The following is a 23,162-nucleotide window of genomic DNA, read 5'->3' as shown; positions in this document are numbered from 1 at the left end:
CCCTTTGGGTGTGTCATTCTTGAAGGTGGCGAGGTCATGTTCCAGCTAAACTTGGTCCAAAGCTTGCCTCCAGATGCACCAACCCCAGGACCTCCTGGCAGGGGCCCACTGCAGGCCAAGTCAGCCACAACCTGTGCCTTGTCCAAGGCCACATGTCATGAACCACAAAGCAATTTGCAGATGCCCACTGCCCCTCACCCCCATGCTGGGCTTAGAGGTGCCTGGCGAGGCCAAGCTGCATTCCAAGGCCAGATATCCCTAGTGCCAGGCTTAGAGCTGCTTGCTTATAAGTATGGGGTACACCAAAGCCAGATGCTGCTTGTTTGGATTTTGTGAACCTTTGTGAGATTTTAGAAAAGTCCACAGCATAATCCAAGACAGGCCATTTGTAGGAAAAGCCACTAGAAGTGGCTTGGGTGGGTCCACATGTTGGGTCAGGCAGGGTCTCAGGAAATCACCAGGGTAAGGAGAATGAATGGTGTTAGCTAGTTTGATGGAAACTCAGATACAACTTCTACCTGCATCTGTACGCTGGGAGTAGGGAGGGCTCAGAGAAGAAACAATGGCTTCCGCCATCTCCTCTGTCTGGGAGAAAACTGGTCCTTCAGCCCTTGCCCTCAAGCTAGACAAGTCAGTTCTTCCCTGTATGTCCCAGGTGCATTTCATGCTGCTGCCCCAATGCTGTACCTCAGAGCAAGTGAGTTCGTCTGTGGCCCCTTTCAAAGGAATGCCTGGGACTCCAGTCACTCTCATCTCACTCAGCCACAATCTCTGCTGGTTTTCACAGCTGGAAGTTATGGGGACTTTTCTCCCTGGTACTGGAACCCTGGGCTGGAGAGCCTGGTGTGGGGCTAGGTCTTGTTGTTCGGGGAGGAGACCGCCACACCCAAGATATTCCTCCTGATTTTTAATGGTCACAAGAGGGTGTGGGACCAGCCCATCCCATGTTTCTGCCCCTCCTACCAGTCTCAAAGTGTCTTCTTCTGTATGTCCTTAGTGGTAGGGCTTCGGTCCAGCAAGACTTCAGGTGATTCTCAATGATGGTTGTTCTATAGTTTAGTTGTAATTTTGGGAAAAGTTTTCAATTAGCAATAATTGCGCCTCGGATAAACCTCATTGACTATGATACTGCCACTGCACAAAGCTAGTTTAGTTGTAATTTTGATGTGGTTATGAGAGGAGATAAGCACAGTGTTTAGTACTCTGCCATCTTGACCAGAAATCTGACATTAGCTGCTTTCAAACATAATTTTTAAGAGCCTTCACTTAGTTCTGCCATCTTTTTCTCCCCTGTGCCTCCAGACCAACATGTTCCTGATATAAGAGGTACTGTTTGAGCTTGGGTCTGGGAATAAGATGACCCAAACACCCGTGTAATATAAGTGAAAAATAAATCTGTGTTGTGGAAGCCACTAAGATTTTGGGATTATTTGCTACCACAGCATAATGTAGCCTAAGATGACTGTCATATATGTTAAGAAGCAGATGCAGTAAATGTGACATGATCCTTATTCTTTCCTTAATTAAATTCATTAATTTACATCTTCAGCATTTGTTTTTTCCTTTAAAGTACCAGCACATTGGACTGAGTAGAATTTTTAGACTATTTTTTTGGAGGGTGAGGGAGAGAAAATGTACTTTATATACCAGCCAATTAACTATTTTGTTACAAGTATTGATACATAAAATTTACAGCTCTTATTTCCAGCATAAGGTGATTACCTAAGTTGACTTCAAGCTAAGATGAAGAATGAATTTCAGTTTCAATTCAATCAACCACACATAAAAATTAAAATCTACCAAGTCCCTATCTGTGCCATGTCTATCCATCTATTTGTGAGCTTTAAGTGAAGTTTTCTACATATTCCCCAGGCATGGCTGGTTGTGCTTACCTCTGCATTTTCATATCATTTAACCCTGCCTCTCATAAAAGAAATAACTCTGATTTATAATTATGAGTTTATATTCTACTGGGTGGCTCATCCCTTGAGAGCAAGAACTGCGTCTTATTCAACTCTACATGCATATTAAAGATTCATTCATTTTTACAAACATTAATGCATTTAACAAATATTTATTGATCAATTACTATGTGCCAAACAATCTTCTTAGTGCTGGGAATCTTGTGCTTAACAAAACAGACATGGTCCCTGTCCTCATGGAAGAGATAGGCAATAAACAAGCAAGGAAAAAAAGTCCAGAAAGTGCTTAAATACTATTAAGGAATGGCACAAGGTAAAGTAATAAAAGATAATGGGGAGGTTAGTGGATACAAACCCAGCTAGGAGTGTCAGGAAAGCTTCTGGGGGGAGGTAACATTTATGTGGAGACCTGAAGGTAAAGAAGGAGCCACCTGGGAACAAAGTATCTCAGCCAGAAGAAAAAGGAAAACAAAGTTTCCAGGTATCAAAAGAGCTTGGAGTGACGTCATCGAAATGGCGTGAGGTGAGCCTCTGGAAATTTCCCCTGGAATTTATAACAAATTGAACAACTATAACTCCACAAAGTACTCCCTGCACAGCAGACAGGTAACACGAAGAGGCTCATTACTGAATTCACCTGAAGGTGGGCAAATTGCACGAGTGGGGCAGGAGAGAAGGGAGAAGTATGGTGATGGGACCAGGTGGGTGCAGGATGCAGACCTAGCTCAGTGCTCCGAACTCGCTGCATCCCAGAACTACCACAGCTGTGGGAGAGGGAAGAACTCAGACTGCTAGGGCTCCACTTATGGCCCACAGGGCTGAAGGGACAGCATATAACATGCCAACGCTCACGGCAGAGACTTCGGAAAAAAACACTGAGGGAAGAAGGCTGAAAACGGTGGTTTGAGCCCTCACTGCCGAGCAGAGAGAACGGAAGCCTTAGGCACTGAGACTAACCTCCCCCTCCCTACCCTCCCAGAGCCCACCCCGCCCCCACCTGCCTGGTGCTGGAAGCGGAACAGTAGCAGTGTCAGATAAAAAGAACAGAACATTTGCTGTTCTGAGAACTGTGGTCCGCAGACACAGATTTGCAGACCAACTAGTGGAAGCAACCAACTCCCCTCCAACAAAGGGGAGGTATCTGTGGAAGCAGGACTGGCTGCGGTGGTTGTCGCTGCCATTGCTCTGGGCCACCTCTCACAACCCACCCCGCCCCTGTCCCCACCTATCTGGGTGGATCCCTAAAGGAGTAATGAGAACTGCTGAAATACACAGGCTCTGAATCTGGTTCAGGAAGAGCTTTGGAACTTCAAAAGCTCTCTGCATCCCCACACATACACGGTGCCCTATGACCCTGGAGAACTGTTAACAGAGGAGTTGCCCGCATTCCAGGGAATCCCCCCATTGTGTGAGAAGCTGGAATAGTGCACAGAAAACATAACACTGCAGTGTGACAGAGAAAAAAAGGCTGTAGTTGGAGAGAAAATAAAACATTCTACCAACACGTAATGGAAAACAAAAGAAAGACCTCTTCCTATCAACCTGTTACAGAACCCACTCATATAAATGTCTAGGAAGAGAAATAATAAATCATTAATTGCCATGAATAACCAAGGCAACAAAACAGCTCAGAAAGAAAGTGAAAAGTCTCCAGAAAATGAACTTAAGATATAGAAATATGTGACCTAAATGACAGAGAATTCAAGATTGCAGTTCTGAAAAAACTCAACGAGATGCAAGAAAACACAGAAAGGCAGTTTAATGAACTCAGAAACATAATCAAAGAACAACATGAGCATTTTACCAAAGAGATTCAAATTTTAAAAAAGAACCAAATAGAATTTCTGGAGATTAAGAACTCAGTAGAAGAAATGAAAAATGAAATAGCCAGCTTACTTAGTAGAGTTGACCAGACGGAGGAAAGAATCAGTGGCATCGAAGATAGAAACCTGGAAATGAAATGGATGGAAAAAGAAAGAGACTTGAGACTTAAAGAAATGAAAGAACTCTACAAGAAGTTTCTAACTCCATCAGAAAGAGCAATATAAGAATAATGGGCATACCAGAAGGAGAAGAAAGAGAGAAGGGAACAGAGAATATATTCAAACAAATAGTCGATGAGAACTTCCAAAACTTGTGGAAAGGACTGGATCCTTGAATCCAAGAAGCAAATAGAACACCTAATTACCTCAATCCCAACAGGCCTTCTCCAAGGCACATTGTATTGAAGCTGTCTAAAATCAACGACAAAGAAAGAATCCTCAAGGCAGCCAGGGAAAAGAAGACGGTAACCTATAAAGGAAAGCCCATTAGATTATCATCAGATTTTTCAGCAGAAACTCTACAAGCCAGGAGGGAGTAGAACCAAATATTCAAACTATTGAAAGAAAGAAATTATGAGCCAAGAATAATATATCCAGCAAAGATATCGTTTATATATGAAGCAGGAACAAAAACCTTTCCAGACATACAGAAGCTGAGGGAATTTTCTAACACACAACCTGCACTACAAGAAATAGTAAAGGAGGCTATTCAACCACCATCAACAGGGACAATTTGTGGCAACCAAACATAAAACGGGGGAGAGTAAAGGCCTGAACCAAAATATGGGAATGGAGAAAGTAAGCATGCTGAAGAAAATGGAATACTCTAAATATCACACTTTATTTTACATAAACTTAAGGGTAACCACTCAAAGAAAATCCAGAACTGAAATATATACTGTAATAAAAGAAGAAACAGAGAGAAAAATCATAGAATACCACCACACAGAAATAATAGACAACAACAAAAAGGTAAAGAAACAATGGAGACACAGTCTTCCTAGAAAAACTAAAGATAGAATGATAGGAAATCCTCACATATCAATAATAACCCTAAATGTAAATGGCCTGAACTCACCAATAAAAAGCAGATTGGATCAAAAAACTAAACCCAATCATGTACTGTCTCCAAGAGACACATCTCAGCTACAAGGAGAAGCATAGACTCAAAGTGAAAGGGTGAAAATTGACGCTCCGAGAAAATGGTATCCAGAGAAAATAAGGTGTAGACATAGTGATATCAGATGAAACAGACTTCAGGGTGAAAAAGGTAACAAGAGACAAAGATGGACATTTCATAATGGTAAAGGGGACTATACAACAAGAAGACATAATAATCATCAATATTTATGCCACCAATCCGGGAGCACCGAAATATATCAAGCAACTACTAACAGAACTAAAGGGAGAAATTGACCAAAACACAATTATACTAGGGGACCTAAATACATCATTGACAGCTATGGATAGATCATCCAAACAGAAAACAAATAACGAAATAGCAGCCCTAAATGACACATTAGATGAACTGGATATAATTGACATTTATAGAGCACTTCATCCTAAAACATCAGACTATACATTTTTATCTAGTGTACATGGAATATTCTCAAGGATAGACCATATATTCGGACATAAAACTGGCCTCAGCAAATTAGAGAAGATTGAAATCATACCAAGCATATTCTCTGATCACAAGGTTTTGAAATTGGATATCAACAGCGAAAAGAAAGCAGGAAAAACCACAAATACATGGAGATTAAACAACATGCCTTTAAACAACAACCGGGTCAAAGAAGAAATTAGAGGAGAGATCAAAAGATACTTAGAAACAAATGAGAATGAAAATAATCCTACCAACATTTTGGGGATGCAGCAAAAGCAGTTTTAAGAGGGAAATTTATATCATTACAGGCCTATCTCAAGAAACAAGAAGAATCTCAAATAAATAACCTCATGTTACACCTTAAAGAACTAGAAAAAGAGGAACAAGTTGAAACCCAAGGTCAGCAGAAGAAAGGAAATAATAAAACTCAGAGCAGAACTAAATGAAATAGAGAACAAAAAGAAAATAGAAAAAAATTAATGTGACAAAGAGCTGGTTCTTTGAAAAGATTAACAAAATTGACAAACCCTTGGCTAGACTCACTAAGATAAAAAGAGAGAAGACACTAATAAACAAAATCAGAAATGAAAATGGGGAAGTTATCATGGATGCCACAGAAATACAAAGGATCATCCAACAATATTATGAAGAACTATATGCCACCAAATTCAATAACCTAGAAGAAATGGACAACTTCTTAGAAACATATAGCCTTCCAAGGCTGAACCATGAAGAACTGGAAAATCTAAACAGACTGATAACCAGTAACGAAATTGAATCAGTCATTTCAAACCTTCCCAAAAGCAAAAGTCCAAGACCAGATGGCTTCACTAGTGAATTCTACCAAACCTTCAAAGAGGATCTAATACAAATCCTGCTCAAACTTTTCCAAAAAATTGAAGAAGAGACAGTACTCCCTAACTCATTTTATGAGGCCAACATTACCCTGATATCAAAACCTGGTAAGGGCAACACAAAAAATGAAAACTACGGGCCAATATGTCTGATGAATACAGATGCAAAAATCCTAAACAAAATTCTAACAAATCGAATGCAACAATGTATTAAAAAGATTATTCATCACGATCAAGTGGGGTTCATCCCAGGGGCACAAAGATGGTTCAACACACGCAAACCCATCAATGTGATACATCACATAAACAAAATAAAGGACAAAAATCATACGATTATATCAATTGATGCAGAAAAAGCATTTGATAAGATACAACATCCATTTATGATTGAAATACTTAATAAAATAGGTATAGAAGGAATATACCTTCACATAATAAAGGCCATATGTGACAAAACCCTCAGTTAATCTCATAATTAATGGTGAAAAACTGAAGTCCTTTGCTCTACGTTCAGGAACACGACAGAGCTGTCCCCTATCACCTCTGCTTTTCAACATAGTGTTGGAAGTCTTCGCCAGAGCAATCAAGCAAGAGAAAGAAATAAAAGGCATCCAAATCGGGAATGAAGAAGTTAAATCGTCACTCTTTGCAGATGACATGATGCTATATATAGAAAACCCTAAAGACTCCACCAAAGAGCTATTAGAAACAATCAACGAATACAGTAAAGTTGCCGCTACAAAATCAACATACAAAAGTCTATTGCATTCTTATATACTGACAATGAAATCTCAGAAAAAGAAAAAAAAAAATTCCTTTTGCAATTGCAGCAAAAAGAATAAAACACCTAGGAATAAACTTAACCAAGGTTGTGAAAGACCTATATGCTGAAAACTATAAGACATTTTTAAAAGAAATTGAAGAAGACACAAAGAAATGGAAAGACATTCTGTGCTTATGGATTGGAAGAATCAACATAGTTAACATGGCCATATTACCCAAAGCAATATACAGATTTAATGTGATCTCCATCAAAATCCCAATGGCATTTTTTAAAGAAATAGAACAAAAAATCATCATATTTGTTTGGAACCACAAAAGACCGTGAATAGCCAAAGAAATCCTAAGAAAAAAGAACAATGCTGGATGTATCACACTCCCTGACTTTAGCTTGTACTACAGGGCTACAATAATCAAAACAGCATGGTATTGGCAGAAAAACAGACACATAGACCAATGGAATAGAATTAAGAACCCAGAAATAAAACCACATAAATATGGACAGATAATTTTGACAAAGAAGCAAAAAACATACAATGGAGAAAAGACAGCCTCTTCAATAAATGGAGCTGGTGGAATTGGAAAGCCATGTGCAAAAGAATGAAATTGGACTGCTATCTGTCACTATGTACCAAAATTAATTCAAAATGGATCAAAGACTTAAGCATAGGACCTGAAACAGTAAACTTCATAGAAGAAAACATAGGTACTAAACTTATGGATCTGGGTTTAAAGAGCATTTTATGAATTTGACTCCAAAGGCAAGGGAAGTAAAAGCTAAAGTAAATTAAAGAGACTATATAAAACTTAAAAGCTTTTGCACAGCAAAAGAAACCATCGACAAAATAAAGAGGCAACCAACTGAATGTGAGAATGTTTTTGCAAACAGTGCCTCTGATAAGAGGCTAATATCCAAAATATACAAGGAACTCATACAACTCAAAAACAAATAAACAAACAATCCAATTGAAAAATGGGCAGATGCATTTGGGAGACCATCTCAGGGAAGATTGTAGATGCCTGATCACTGCACTGTACACCTGAAGCTGAACAATAATGAATGCCAACTATAATATTATATATATATATATATATATATATATATATATATATATATATGTATGTACATATAGGTATGTATACATTTACAAGAGGCAGAGTACAGCATTGGGAGTGGAGATAGTGGAAATGGGATGGCTCGGTGCGATGTCAGAGAGATAGTGGATGGGGGGAGGGGGGTCCACAGTGTGAGAGATATAAATGATAAACGTCTAAGGAAAAAAAAACAAAAACAAAAAAACTCATAAACACAGACAATAGTTTAGTGGTTACCAGAGGGTAAGGGGGGTGGGGGTGGGAGATGAGGGCAAGGGGGATCAAATATATGGTGATGGAAGGAGAACTGACTCTGGGTGGTGAACACACAATGTAATTTATAGATGATGTGATACAGAATTGTACACCTGAAATCTATGTAATTTTACTAACAATTGTCACCCCAATAAATTTAAAAAAAAAAAAAAAAGAAAAATGGGCAGAGGACCTGAAGAGACATTTCTCCAAAGAGGACATACAAATGGCAAACAGACATATGAAAAAATGCTCAACATCACTAATCATCAGAGAAATGCAAATTTAAACCACAGTGAGATATCACCTCACCCCAGTTAGAATGGTTATCATCAACAAGACAAATAGTAACGAGTGTTGGAGAGGCTGTGGAGAAAAAGGAACCCTCATACACTGTTGGTGGGAATGCAGATTGGTGCAGCCGCTATGGAAGGCAGTGTGCACGTTCCTCAAAAAATTAAGAATGGAATTACCATATGAGCCAGCCATTCCTCTCCTGGGTATCTACCCCAAAAAATCTGAAAACATTTATACATAAAGACAAGTGTGCTCCAATATTCATTGTAGCTCTATTTACGGTGGCCAAGACATGGAAACAACCAAAATGTACTTTGATAGATGAATGGATAAAGAAGTTGTGGTATACATACATAATGGAATACTATTTGGCAGTAAGAAAAGATGAAATAGGACCATTTGTGACAACATGGATGGATCTTGACATTATAATGCTAAGCGAAATAATTCAGACGGAAAAAGCAGAGAACCATATGATTTCACTGATACGTGGTATAAAAACAACAAAAGAACAAGACAATCAAACGAGACACAAAACTCATAGACGTAGACAATAGTTTAGTGGTTACCAAAGGGTAAGGGGGGCGGGGGGGTAGTAGGTGAGGGTAAAGGGGATCAAATATATGGTGATGGAAGGAGAACTGACTCTGGGTAGTGAACACACAATGGGATTTATAGATGATGTAATACAGAATTGTACACCTGAAATCTATGTAACTTTACTAACAATTGGGATTTATAGGTGATATAATACAGAATTGTTCACCTGAAATCTATGTAACTTTACTAACAATTGTCATTCCAATAAACTTTAATTTTATAAAAAAGAGCTTGGCTTGTTCTTTATTTGAGGAATGTAAAGAAATGGATAGATCCAAGGGGGACTTTGGAGAGATAACAAGAGATTATCAGACATGATAAGGAATTTGGAATTTATTCTAAGAGAAATGGGAGGCCACTCATGGGTTTTAATATGATTTTGTTTATGTTTTAAAAAATTTTTGTTGTTCAGGATGTGGGTGTGTTTGCAAGGAAGGAAGAATAGAGTGAAAGACCACTAAGGAGGCTACTGAAATTGTCCATGGGAAATGTGATTAAAGCCATGATCATGGGGGGGACAATAAAAGTGGGCAGAAAAGTATGGACTTTGGATATACTTTAGAACGAGAAATCACAAGAGTTGCTGATAGGATGAATTATGTGGGTGAGAGAAAGGGTGGATAAAGGTGATATCCATATTTTGGCTGAAGTCAGTGTGTATTTGGAGGTGCTATTGACTAAGACGGATTTGATTGGAAAGAAACAGTATTAAGATGGGGAGGAGGTAAGAATCCTATTTTGGATACACTAAGTGTTAAGTGCCTATGGAATAGGTAAGAGAAGGAGATGTTGAATAGGCAGTAGGATATGTGAGTCGTAGTTGAGAGGAGCGCTTTGGGATGAGATACAAATTTTGGAGTTGTCAGCATATAGATATTATTGAAAGCCATGGGACTGAGTGCAATCACCTGGGAGAAACGCCCAGTAAACCTTTACTGAGTGCATCAATGGATGCCAAAAGGGGGGCTGAGGCTAGTGATTCCCTAACTGAACACAGTGATGTCAGAGGAGGAGCGGGCTTAGCTTTGGGGATGCAGGGGACGGTGGGCATGGTTTGGATTTGTGAGTTTCAGGTGCCTGCTCCTCATTCAATTAGAGATTTCCAGGAAGTGCTCACAAATGTGTGTGTGACATCTGAGGAGAATTATAGCTAAAGAGAAATACGTAAGCCTCATCGTCTTCCTGGGAGGTTGGACTGTTAGAATGGATAAGATGTCTGGGAAGACGATATAGAGTGATGAGAGAAGGATTACTGACGACAACGCAGTCTCTACCTGTTCGTGGTGGGCAGAGTAAAAGGGACTCTGTGAGGAGGAGTGCTTGGAGATGCGGCAGAGAAGGAGCAATGAGAGCATTGGGTGGACCAAGGGTCAGAAATAGTTCATTGGCAACAGTGTCAGTTGCTACAGAAAATGGGGAGAAGGCCGCTGAATTTGGTGAAAAAGCTGACTTTGCAGAGAGCGATCTCAGAGTAGTGGTGGGAGCAACGTCCTGAACAGTGAATGAGGGGTGGGCTCCTGGAGAGAACGCCTTCTTCTCTCAAGAGGATTACTAGAGATGGGAAAAGATAATCTGAGGGGAAGCTGGTCTGAGAAAAGATAGTTTTTAGTGTGAAGGAGGAAAGGGATCACTAACAGTTGTTGATTGAGGCTATGTGTAGCAGGGAGAATATCATAGTTGAATCAGCAGCTGGACCCAGACTTCCTCCTAAGGAAAGGACTGGCTTTGTTTAGGAAGGTACTCTGAGAGGGTGTTTTAGATTTGAAGGATGAGACTCCAAGAATGGTATCGGAAGACGCAGCAAAATAAGAAAATAACCAAACTGTTCTGGGTAAGAAATGAGCAAGAATTTGGGGGCTGGGATGAGCAGAAAGAGAGAAGAGGGAGCTGATAAAAGAGAAGAGGAGGGAGGGGAGAGGCAAGATGGCTGGAATGTGCAGAGTGAGTTGTCCGGTGAGAAAACCCTGGCTAAAGGGAGGGTTGAAGGACATTAAAAAATAGGACAGTGATAGCATAATCAATTAAGGCTGTTTGGCGTACCTCTTTCTGTTCCCTCACATCTTAGTAAAAGCCTGCTGTACCCACAGTCTGATAGCAAGAGTATTGGGGGGATGAATTAAAGAATCAGGGTGGTGTCCAATGTTAGTTTGTGTGGAGCAGAAAGGGGGTAATTGTCTTTAGATAATAAAATGAATCCCAAACTGAACAAATTCAGAGGTAACCAGGAGAAGCATAAATGCCTCCTCCGAGAATCTTTGGAAAGACCGGATTTTCTCCAACAAGTGGGTACGCGGGGGTGTGCCAGTTTCATTTGAATCTCAGAGTACAAGACTGACTCTAATTCGCATTAGAGTTTACGAATATTCTGGGCAAGCCACAGTATGCTAAAGACTTTAATAGTTGTCATCTTATTTATTTTTCAGAATGACACTAAATGTCAAATATTAGAGCAGTAGCTCCCATATCCAGATGAGCAAAGTGTGACTCAGAGAGGTGAAGTGAATTGTCCCAGATCACACAGCTTGCATTTGTGAAGGAATGATTTTAACTCACATCTCTCTGACTGATGCTTTTTTTATTTCACCAAACTGATCCTACCTGTGGACTGAGCTGAGGGCTGAGGGGAGGGGATAGAAAGACTTGAAACATCAATGTAGCGAACAAAAAGAAGGCAGGGGGGAGAGAGAGAGGATGCAAGAGTGGGAGGAGGGATCTTTGGCGAAGTGAAGTGATTTCCCTATCCATTCTCTACCCTTACCTTCCTTCCATCTGCCTGGGAGACTCTGAGCCTGGCACCATGCTGCTGGGCAAAAAATGAGAGCAATTAGAGGCCTCTCCCTCCCCTGTTTAATTTTGGATGCCTCGCCACTTTATAGAGTACTTACTTTCTATTTGGCTGAGCAGATATGAGCAATGCTAATTCTATAATTGGGCCTACCACCCTGGGTGCTTGAAAAGCATTAGGTGCCAAACAATGTTGTTGTAACTGAAATAGCCTCTCCTTCAAGCTATCGGTGCCCATGTGCAGGCCCTTAGGCCTTTACATGCTTCAAATAAGCTTAAACTGCACACTTAGTATTTCACAGCAGGCACCCAGGCTCCCTTAACACTTTGCTTTTTTGCCAAGGATTACTCTAGGTTATGCTCTGGCTTATTTATGCTAAATGATGATCCCCCTGGGCCCCGACGTGAAAACAGGGCCTTGATTCATAAATCTGCTGTTTCTTGGCCTTTGTTACAGTTTTTAAGGCCCTTAGTGATTATTGATGCCATGTTTGTGTTGTTCGTGAGTGCCTGGAAAAGAGCAACACGGTGTGCTGGACAGAACTCTGGGCTATGAGTTGAGAAACCTGGTGGGTAGTCCAGATTCCTCCAGAGAGCTAGTCAAGGCATTTGCTTTCTCTACATCTCAGTTTTTTCATCCACAGAGTAAGAAGTTTGGGCTAGATCAGGGAAAACAAACGTGCCACCTCCCTCCCCTTTCTGAGCACATGATCTCTTGCCCATGGGCCATTCTCACGGCAGTGCTCTAGGCAGCCATTATTAGTAGATTCAATTTAATATCATGAGTGAACATGGCTTTTTCCCGTGTAGAGGAGAAATAAACCACACCGATGACTGGGGTTGTTCCTGGCCTCACGGACGGGCTGCATCAAACCTGTCCCAGACACATAGGAATCTGTCTGGATCATAACTTCATCCAGGATTCTATCATTTTCTTTAGTAGTCTTTTTAGGCATAGGCCTTCCTGTTGGAAATTTCTTTGGGTTTAATCCTGAAAACTCTGCTGTTAAAATGTTAGCCTGTGTCTCTATTTTCTTTCTTTGGTAAGATAGAATATTAGATTGTATAATTTAAGATAAGGAATGAACTTGAAGATCACCAACCGATTGCTATTCATAAGAGCCAACATTGTTGAGGGCTGATTATGTGCCAGTCACTGTTGGCTGCCTTACATACCTTAGCTCCGTGAATACCCACAGCAGATAGGTATGGCTGGGTCACCAGTGACCTTAGTGTTGATATATCTAATGGACTCTATCATTACTCTGCTGGCAACCTCCCACAAAAGGTCTACTGTCTTTGCTCTACTCATATACCTGAATTGTTGAGAATTCTAAGGGGAAATTCCATAACCAAGTGACACCCTGAGCTCTGTAGCACAGCTGGCCAATTATTTTGTCACTGGAAGCTCTCACTCTTCCCTGTGCCCAGCTCTCATCCCTTCTCTTCTTCTCAAGCTTCCGTCCAATCTTCTTCCTTCACTCTCTAAGCAGATGCTTTCATCTATTACTTCATTTTAGAAATTAGAAAATTGAAGTGATAGAACATTGTCTCTTGTTCTCACTATTTGGATTGATGCACCTCTTCCCTTGTCCATTCCCGCTATCAGAGGAAGGATCTTTCTTCCTGTTCATGGCTCACTGCCCACCAGACCTCGGTCTCATCCTCTTCCATCAATCTGGAACCTCATTTCCTTGTTCTTTCTCTTTCCTCCATTGCCAACTTCTTTGTACTTGTTCCTTCTTCATCCTTTAAAGAGACTCGGGTTTCTCAAATCCTGAACAACTTTTCCTTGATCCTGGGTCCTTTGTATTTTTCTTTTATTACCTGTAAAAGTTGCTTAGAAGATTAATCTACTCTGCTTGTTTTCAAAACTTTCATTCACTCCATTCATTGTACCCTAGTTTGCTTCCCTCCCTTCTACTCCATGACTTCACTGAACTGTTATGTCAAAGGTCAATGGGGGGGCCACATATTATTAAACCAGGGGATATTTTTTTAGTACTAATTTTTTTGGACTTCTCTGTATCATTAGGTGCTATCATCAGTCTCTCCTTGAAACTCTGTTCCCTCACTTTTTTTTTTTTTGGATTCTCTTCTACCTCTTAAATATTTTTTCATGGACAACTTCCCAGCTTCTCTTTTCCGCCTGCCCTTTAAATGTAGATGTTTTGTAGGACTCCTTCTCTTCTCACATAGCTTGACTTCCCTGGGTAATCTCACCATCGCCCATGGTTTTAACTACCAACTTTATGTGGCTAATACTCCAGCTCTAACCTCTTAGCCCAGCTTCTGGTCCACTCATCCAAATGACTTCTGCTCATCCCTACTTGGATGTCCCACAGCACTTCAGAGTCAGCAGGTCTAAAGCTTCCGGGCGTACCTCTCATGTCTCACTTTACCTTTGGACCCTCGGTCTACCTGCCTCCAGTGTTTTCTAGATGAGTAAATGGCATGTCCACCCTCTCTTTCCATAAACATGGGAATCCCAGATGCCTTCTTCTCACGCACCCCTCACTTGCAAACAGTCCCTCATACTGTTCAAGCTTTCATCTCAAACATTTCTCAAACTGGACCCTTCCTTCTCATCCGCAGCCTGATATAGACACTCATATTCTCTTACCTGGAATTTACAACTCTCCTAATTAGTCACCTTACCACCCTCAAATCCCTTTCTAAATCCTAGGCATCCAGTCTGGCCTTTAAAACACAAATTTGACTATGTCCTTTTCCTGCTTAAAATCCTCCCATAAATATTGTTGCTTATAGGATAAAGAACAATTGCCTTACCACGGCTGGCAGGAGAGCACAGAGGCTAAGAGTATAGATGCTGGAGCCCCACTCTCTTCCTGGGGTTAAATTCTAGCTTCATCATCTGTGACTTTGGGAAAATTCCTTAATCTAAGTGTGGCTTAGTTATATTTTGTGTAAAATGAGGAGAATTTAAATTTACTGTTAAGATTAAATGCAATAATTTATATAAAGTGTTTTATACTTTGCCAGATATTTATGATAGTAGTGCCATTACTACTATTATACTATTGTTATGATTATGTCTTCACTCTTGCAGGTACTTCTCTAGAATACCACCCCCCACCACTATCCCACTTACCCATCCTCTACTCCCATCTTCTCTCTCTCTCTCTCTTGCTCTCTCTCTCTCTTTCTCTTTCTATCACACACACACACACACACACACACACACACACAAACACACACACACACACACAACTAACTTTGAGCTTAGCCCTCAACAACCCCCAACCATCACCAAGCCTGCTTCAAATCGGAAAACTGGCTGAGAAGCCCCTTCTATGAATTCTCATCACAACTTGTGCTTAACTGCAATACAGCATTATCATTCAGTAATCGACTCACAGCTTATTTATGTTCCCCATTGAACTGTGAGTAACCAGAGGAAAGACACTAGCATAGTTCCTAATATAGAGATGCTGTCCTATAAGTGTTGTTAAATAAATGAATAAATGAATGCAATGCAAAATGTGTCTATACTTCCTCAATATTGAGAAAATTCACTCTTTTCTCTGCATTCATTCTTGATGTATGACCCAGTCTCAATTCCTGTCCCCCAGGCCTCAACCTATTGCCAATGGCATCTCTTTTGACATAGCTGGAAGATGAAGAATGACCGCCAAGGATACTCTCTTTCTCTAAAACCCTGAGGTCCCCTCTAGCCTTTTGTAAGCAAACCCAAAAGTTTTCCTCATGAACAAGGGATTTGTTAACTCTGAGTACACGTTGGAGAGTGATGAGTTAACTACGATTCCAAAGGAGAGCAGGCTCAGGGATAGACAAAAATATACAAATGGCCCTTTGAAATGTTTTCTAATTTACTACTAATCGTTCAAAAATATTAACCTACCCCCGTCACTCCAGCCAATCTTTTTCTCTCTTCATTAAATGTACAAGTCCAGTATTCAAATAAGAAATGGTCTTTGGTTTTACAGGAAAAAGGTAAATTCAGAGGCTGAGAGGAGGTAATCATTTTTGATTAGCTAGTTTCAGACTTCACTGAGTTTTGTTGGGTCTAGACTATCTGAATCTTTATTAAGGGAGTTGGACTTGGCAGCTACTACGGGAGCGGTAACATTTGTGTGAGGGTGCATTTAAACAGCAGAAGCTCCATGTACATATACATTTGTTCATGGTTGTCTGTGCACGTGTGTGGTCCACTGTGCCTCCGAGTGGGGGATGCAGCATGGGCATGTGACGTGTGCCTGTGTGGGAAAGAGAGATGAAGTTTTCCAAGGTGTGGGCTCTCACAGAAGGCCAGGAGCAGCATCTCCGTCTCTACTCTTCTAGCCCAGCCCCTAAGAGGCTTGCCTGCCTGGAGGTAATTTTATTTAATCTTGGCAATCTTCCGGGATAGACTTAAATAAACAAGGATAAAGCCACTCACAACCTTAATTAGGCTACACATAAATAATGGATTGCTGGATTAGCTGAGAACATACAAGAGTGGTGTGAGAGCAATAAAACCAACTTTCCTTAAGTGGTCCCTTTCTTCAAGGCGCTCCAGTTTCTCCAGGCAGATGTCTGTGTCAGGGGCCATAGAGACATTTCAGCAGTCCATTTCTCATTCATTTATTCATTCCTTTGTTTATTCATTTATTTATAATTCATTTGCACAAATTCTTACTAACCCCTTCTGAAAACAAGACATGATGCTGTATGTGATGGGGGAAGTCAAAGGTGAAACCAACAAGAATTCTTTCTCAATTGCTCACAGTTACAAGATGGGCTTATAAGCGAAAATTGACAAAGGGTTTCCCGGTAGAGCACAGTGGCAGATTGTCTTTTCCAAGGACTATTACAACAAAATCTCCTATTTTACTTGCGCTTCTTACCTTGACATTCTTCCCATCCAGTGATGGACTCTATAAATCTGACAGTCTATTCAACTTGGGTAGAACTTTGGCTGCCTTCACCAACAGAGTGCAGTAGAAGTGATGCTATGTGACATACAAAGCTAGGTAAAAAGGCCAAGAACCTTGCTCCCTTGACATGCTTGCTATTGAAACCCAACTATCATGTTATGAGGAAGTCCAAACCAGCCCAGGCCACATGGCTTCAGTCCACAGTTCAGCTGAGGTCCAGATTGACAGCCAGCATTAACCACTAGACATAGGAGTGAAGGTACCTCCGGTTGATTCCTGTCCCAGCTATTGAGTCACTCCGGTCTTTGAGTCTACCCAGCTGAGGCTCAAAACATTGTGAAGCAGACAAGCTATCCCTGCTCTGCCTTTCTAGATTCCTAACTCAAAGAATCTGTGAGTGTAATAAAATCGTTGTCTGAAGTTGCTAACTTAGGGGATCATTTGTTACACAGCAGCAGTGACTGCAAGAAGCACTGTGGGAGAAAACGTGGAGTCTGGGACTATGGTTTCTCTTATTTATGATCAACAGTTAGCAAATCCAGTCAAGTCTATATAGAAAAACTTTGTATCTGTTCTCTCCACTTCATTTCTATCTATGTTGCTCTTCTTAGCCAGTGCTACCTTTCTTGGTCTTCCTGCAGCCAGCCTCATTATTCCCACTGCTTCCTTTCTAACACTCATATCTGAGCATTAAGCTGCTGGGCCCTCATGTCCTACCTCTCAACTTGGAGTAGTACAGCATGGGGACCTTGGCAATGTGTTGAGGGTAAGAGAAATCCAATGTAAACATGGTAAGTCCTTATTTTACTCACTAGAAAGTGATTTCAAATATTTTTATATTAAAAGAAACATAGATAAGTTATAGCATAAAACCAAAATTAGAAGAATTTTAAAGATAAAACCAAGATTTCAAGAGCATTTCTCTTGCAGTAAGAATTTCCTAAAACTAGTAGTGGTATGGTTTTACTCATTCCCCTTTGCTGTTTGCAATACGCCTGTGGGGAAAATTGCAAAGGAACTGCCTTTAACTTTATAATAGCAATGGCTTCAGATGAAGCTCATACTTTCCAGCAGAGTATTTAAGGCCTGCCACATCCCTAACCTTCGATTTCAATCTGGCTCCTTACTGGTAAGTCTCCTCCATAAGACCATCTGGTGAACATCCATGGCACATGCACACGTCTCTCTCTGGAGGAAGGAGAGAAACTTGTAAGAGGGGCCCACTTAAGGAAAATATTGTTCTAGTTAAGCAAATTATTATTGTTTTATAGTCCTGAGCCTACCACACTGTTTATGCCTCTATGCTTTTAGGCTTACTGCTTTCTAGCTCTGGAGAGACGTTGCTCATGTCCTTTTCCTCATTCATTCTTCAGTTTGCGGTTAAAATATCTCTTTGAAACTTTTCCTGACACCCTGTGGAATTAGCTGTTCCTCTTTCTGGGCTCCCATAGCACTTTCTTCATATAATATATAACATGTGGTATATTATGATGTTCTGTGTATGTGGTCATCTTAGCCATAGACTTTGACTCTCTCTAAGACAGTAACAAAATCTCAAATTTTTTTTCAAAACTGCCTTCTCCACTCCTTGTTACCTGCCTGACTTAGTGACTCTTAAGTAGATGGATCTCAATTATTATTTGTTGAAGCAAGTTAGTGTACTTTTATTTGTATTTATGTGAAGAAATACCACCAAAGAGGTTGGCCCTTAGGCCAGGCATGCCCCATTCCCACCCTACCCCCTCATTTTAATAGGTTTACAGATTCTCCAGAGGGGTGGACTGGCTCTAGAATTCATGTTTCTCTTAGGATATTTTTCAGGTATAACCCAGATCCTTCTCATTGTAATGTAAAAGAACTGTGGAATGGTGCATAGCTAGTTGCTTTCTTTATTGAGTGAGAAGCATCCTCTGTCTTTCCATAGTCCCACAGGTGGGCCATGTGGGCAGGGCTGGTGTGAGGAGTTGATCGAGAACATACTATCCTGCAAGCCTCCCTCAGCCACAAAAGAGCTCTTTCCCATTGTCAGTCCCTAATGTCTGAAATTCTACCATTAGAGATTCATTCCTTGACATCGAAGGTTTTAACCTTTAAGAGTTCCCTGTTAAAACGCAGATGCTCCTGGGACAGGGGAGGACTCGAGTCTTTTTTAAACTACCACCTTAGCAATAGTCAATGATAGCTGGACTGAGGGCAGTGACCCTAAAAGAATTGGGAGAAAAGGTAGAAGCAATTCTGTTGAAAAGAAAGAAATATGTTATGTTCGCCAAATTGTGTCAGTGCATCAAAAAGCCCTCTGCTTGCATTGTATGTATTCAGGCTGGCTGCTATGCAACGTAATGGGGGTTAATTCCAGGGCTTAGAGCACCGCCTGGAAATTGGAAGCTTCTACTCACAGGGAGAAAGGGGGTGATGCTGGATTTGATTCTCGTATAATGTTCTCTTCCTGGAAGATGGAGGCTTTCCTCTCGCAGGATTCCAGATCTGAGAAATCATGACAAAGAGGTTAAAAAGATATTTTTGGTCTTTGTAGGAAATAAGATCTTTTTGTAAAATTAAAAAAAATTGGCAAATACCATATTTCAGCTTTGGGGGACAGAGAAAAAACAACCGGGGAAGGAAGCAGAGAGTTGCATTAATATGAGGATGATTTTCTACTCCAGCTGCTCGGGTCATTAGGCTTTAAAATTACTTTAATATCTATATGCTTAGTTAAGAGAAGCCCCACACGTGATTGGCGCTCTTAGAACCACAAGGCACCTTGGAGCTCAACTGGTTTAACTCAGAGAGGTAAAGCGAGGTATACCAGCTCACACAGTAAGCCTGGCCCAGACTGGCATAGCACCGACCTGCATGTCCCAACTCCCTCTCCTGGGTTCCACTGAGGAGGAGTTGGGCTTCCTCTGGTCTTCCCTCTGTTGGAGCTGAGACACAAGCAGCTTTCCCTCCTCTTGGTGACTTTAAATGCTACAATGAGGATGACCCTTCAACCAGGAATGTGCTGCAGCATGTGGACACTGAGAATGGCTGGAGCTCGATAGCCATTTTTGGCTGCTTTTACTGTATAGACCCAGGAAGATCCTGCCTACTCTGGACCTCTGTTTCTGGGGATTGGCAAAGAGCCATCTGTAGGCACTTTCTAGGGCAGACAGAACATGGTCTGGAGGCATCAGACCTTGGGAGGCAGCTCCCAGCTGGTGGTCACCCCTGCCTCTGGGACAGGTCTTGCGGGCATGGGCGATCTCCGTCCCTGGCCTCCTACTGTCTGGGATCAAGTCTGCCATTCTGCCCACAAAGGAGTTGGTGAGGAGCTTCTCCCCCACCCCCGGCCTAGTTTCTCTGTGATTCAGGGGCTGGGCTGAGTCACATATAATTCTTTTGGTGGTGGCAGTTCATCCTGGTTCAGCAGCCCATGTGGTCATGATCAATAAGTGGGTGTGCCTCTCTTAATGACGTGAGCTGTGAGAAGTTGAGCTGTTTACACAAGGTCATTTTATTAACAGGGAAATTGCTCTTATGATAAATGAGCATTCTGATGCTGCTGTCCTCTCTCTCTCTCTCTCTCTCTCTCTCTCTCTCTCTCTCTCTCTCTCTTTCTTTCTCTCTCTCCCCCACCCCTTAAGAATTTTTCAGAGCCACAGCTTCTGCATCCTCAGCTGCCCCACTCCTCCTGTGCCAGGAGACTCAGGCCTCCCATTGAGCTCAATCAATTAAGGCCAATGTCCCAGGAAAGGGGACAGTGATAATGAGCCTCTTCACCAAGCTTCCTCCAGTGTGAACTGGCAGTGGCTCCCAGGGAGCCACATCCTTTTTATGGGCAGGATTTCAGATCAATGATGGTCATTTCTTGAATTTGCATAGCACTTTACAGTTTACAAAGATTTTTCCTATTCTTTACTGTAAACCATTTTGTTGACTCTGAGTGAGGAGCTTGAGAAAAGTATTATTGGTTTTATTCCCATTTTAGGGATGAGAAAACTAGAAGTCAGGTACAGGGTTAAAATTAAAGATTTGTGGAATATTTTTACTTAAAATCTAGAAGCATGAGATTCGGAGCCAAAAAAGTCTAGGTTTGAATCTTAGCTTCCCACATACTAACCAAGTCACCTTGGAAAGATGTTTTTGTTTTGTTTTTAATGATAGACTTTATTTTGAGAGCACTTTTAGGTTTACAGAAAAATTGAGCAGAAAATAGGGAGGTTCCCATCTACCGCTTCCCCCCACCATATACATACAGCTTCCCTATTGGTAATACCTTGTTTTAGTGTGGTACACTTATTATAATTGATGAACCAATATTGATACATTATTACTAACTAAAGTTCTTAGTTTACATTAAAGTTCACTCGTTGTGTTATATATTCTATGGGTTTTGACAAATGCATAATGTCATGTATCCACCATTACAGCGTCCTACAGAGTAGTTTCCTTGCCCTAAAAATCCCCTGTGCTCCACCTGGTCATCCCTCCCTCCCTCCCTCCCTCCTTCCCTCCCTCCCTCTGTCCCTCCTTCCTTCTGCAGCCCATGGCAACCACTGGTCATTTTACTGTCTCTATAGTCTAACCTTTCTCAGAATATCATGTAGTTGGAATTATAGATTATGTAGCCTTTTCAGATTGGTTTCTTTCACTTAGCAATATGCATTTAATGTTCCTCTATGTATTTTTGTGGCTTAATAGCTCATTTCTTTTTAGCACTGAATAATATTCCACTGCCTGGATGTACCACAGGAGAATTAGTTTTTTCAGTCTTCATTTTTATCAACTGCAAAAGGGGAAAAATAGGGTTGTTACCCCCCCCCCATAGGGTTGTTGTAGGGAATAAATGAATGAGTAGAGAGTATCAAACATAGTGCCTGACAAATGATATGTGTCCCTTATAATTGTTGTTGCTGTTACTCCTGCTATTATCATTATTACTGAATACTGACTCCTGGCACTGCTGGGTGCTACTGTGGAGGCTTGTTTAGGGCTGAGATGGGGAAAGTTCACACTGACCAGAGAGAATGAGACCAGGGTTCTGGGTTCAGGCTCTGGAGTTAACACTATCTTATGTAAATCCAGGCAACTTTAACCCTGGGTCTCCACCTAATGATCTGGAAGAGTAAGTGTAAACCTAGTTGATGTATGAGTGGGTGCCTCTTGGAAGCTCTTTGGCGAGACAGTGTGGCTGCTTAATGCCTCTACTGTGGCTGAAACCCCAGAGTCTGCAGTGGTCTTGGGGTCCTCTTCTGATTTCTCCCAAAAGAGAAGGACTAGCTTTGTCTATGGGGGATCAACAGGTGGGACAGGATCGGTCTCAATAGGGTACTTTCCCGGAAATGGAGTAACCAGAAGTCTGCTGAGAAGAAGGGTGATTGGCAGAAAGGTAAATGTTTACCTGCTTGGTCTGAAGGAGTCCAAAGACCCACAGACTCACTGACTGTCTGAAGCAAAGGGCTACTGAAGTAAGCGAAAAAAGGCATAGGTCTAGGCAACCTGCAGTATGGGCACGGGGACATATTTTCTCAGATTACTTCTCCTGTCTTGCTTTCCTCCTCACACTATCATAAGGATCAAATGAGATATTAAGAAAAATGTATTGTAAACAGAAACCAAGTAAAAGTATTATTTTCTAAAATGTATTATGCATACCTAATAATATTAGAGAAGTTGTTTAACTTCTCAAGCCTCAGTTTCCTCATCTGTGAAATCAGAAGTAACAGCATCAAGTTCATAGGGTTGCTATGAGAGTTGATGAAATAAAACACTGTGGTAGCCCAATGCTGTGTATGTGTGTGTGTGTGTGAACATATGTGTGTATAGTTGGGTATGTGTAGTTGTGTGTGTATACATATATGTGTATATATATACACATGTGTGTAGATGTGTGTGTATATGTTTGTGTACATAATATGTATGTACTTCTATGTGTATATATGTATACATGTATGTGTGTATAGTTGTGTATGTGTTTATATGTGTATACACTACAGAGGTGTGATAAAAAATATGGTGAATATCGCTTCTTGGCCTTTTGGCTAAGATCAAATGAAAAAATACAGTGAATATTTAAATAAAACAATGTATTACAGTAAAAGACACATTGTCATTAAGCCCCCTCAAAATACTCCCCCTCACTTCGAACACACTTATCTCATTGTTCTTGCCACTTTCTGGAAGTCCTCTTTTGTGAGTATCTTTAGTTGCGCTGTCGTGGCTGCCTTAATGTCCTGAATTAATTCAAAATGATTACCTTTCATGGTTAT

The 23,162-nt window shown here is 41.0% G+C and overlaps 1 pseudogene; it reads right to left on the bottom strand.

Moving 5' to 3' along the window:
• Window positions 1–1,033: 1,033 nt before the first annotated feature.
• Window positions 1,034–1,146, bottom strand: LOC117031393 (uncharacterized; annotated as a pseudogene).
• Window positions 1,147–23,162: the final 22,016 nt, after the last annotated feature.

Source organism: Rhinolophus ferrumequinum, chromosome 11 (assembly GCF_004115265.2).
Source record: "Rhinolophus ferrumequinum isolate MPI-CBG mRhiFer1 chromosome 11, mRhiFer1_v1.p, whole genome shotgun sequence".
Taxonomy (NCBI): Eukaryota; Metazoa; Chordata; class Mammalia; order Chiroptera; family Rhinolophidae; genus Rhinolophus; species Rhinolophus ferrumequinum.
Note: the sequence above shows the minus strand (reverse complement) of the source record. Positions and strands in the feature narration are given on the sequence as shown.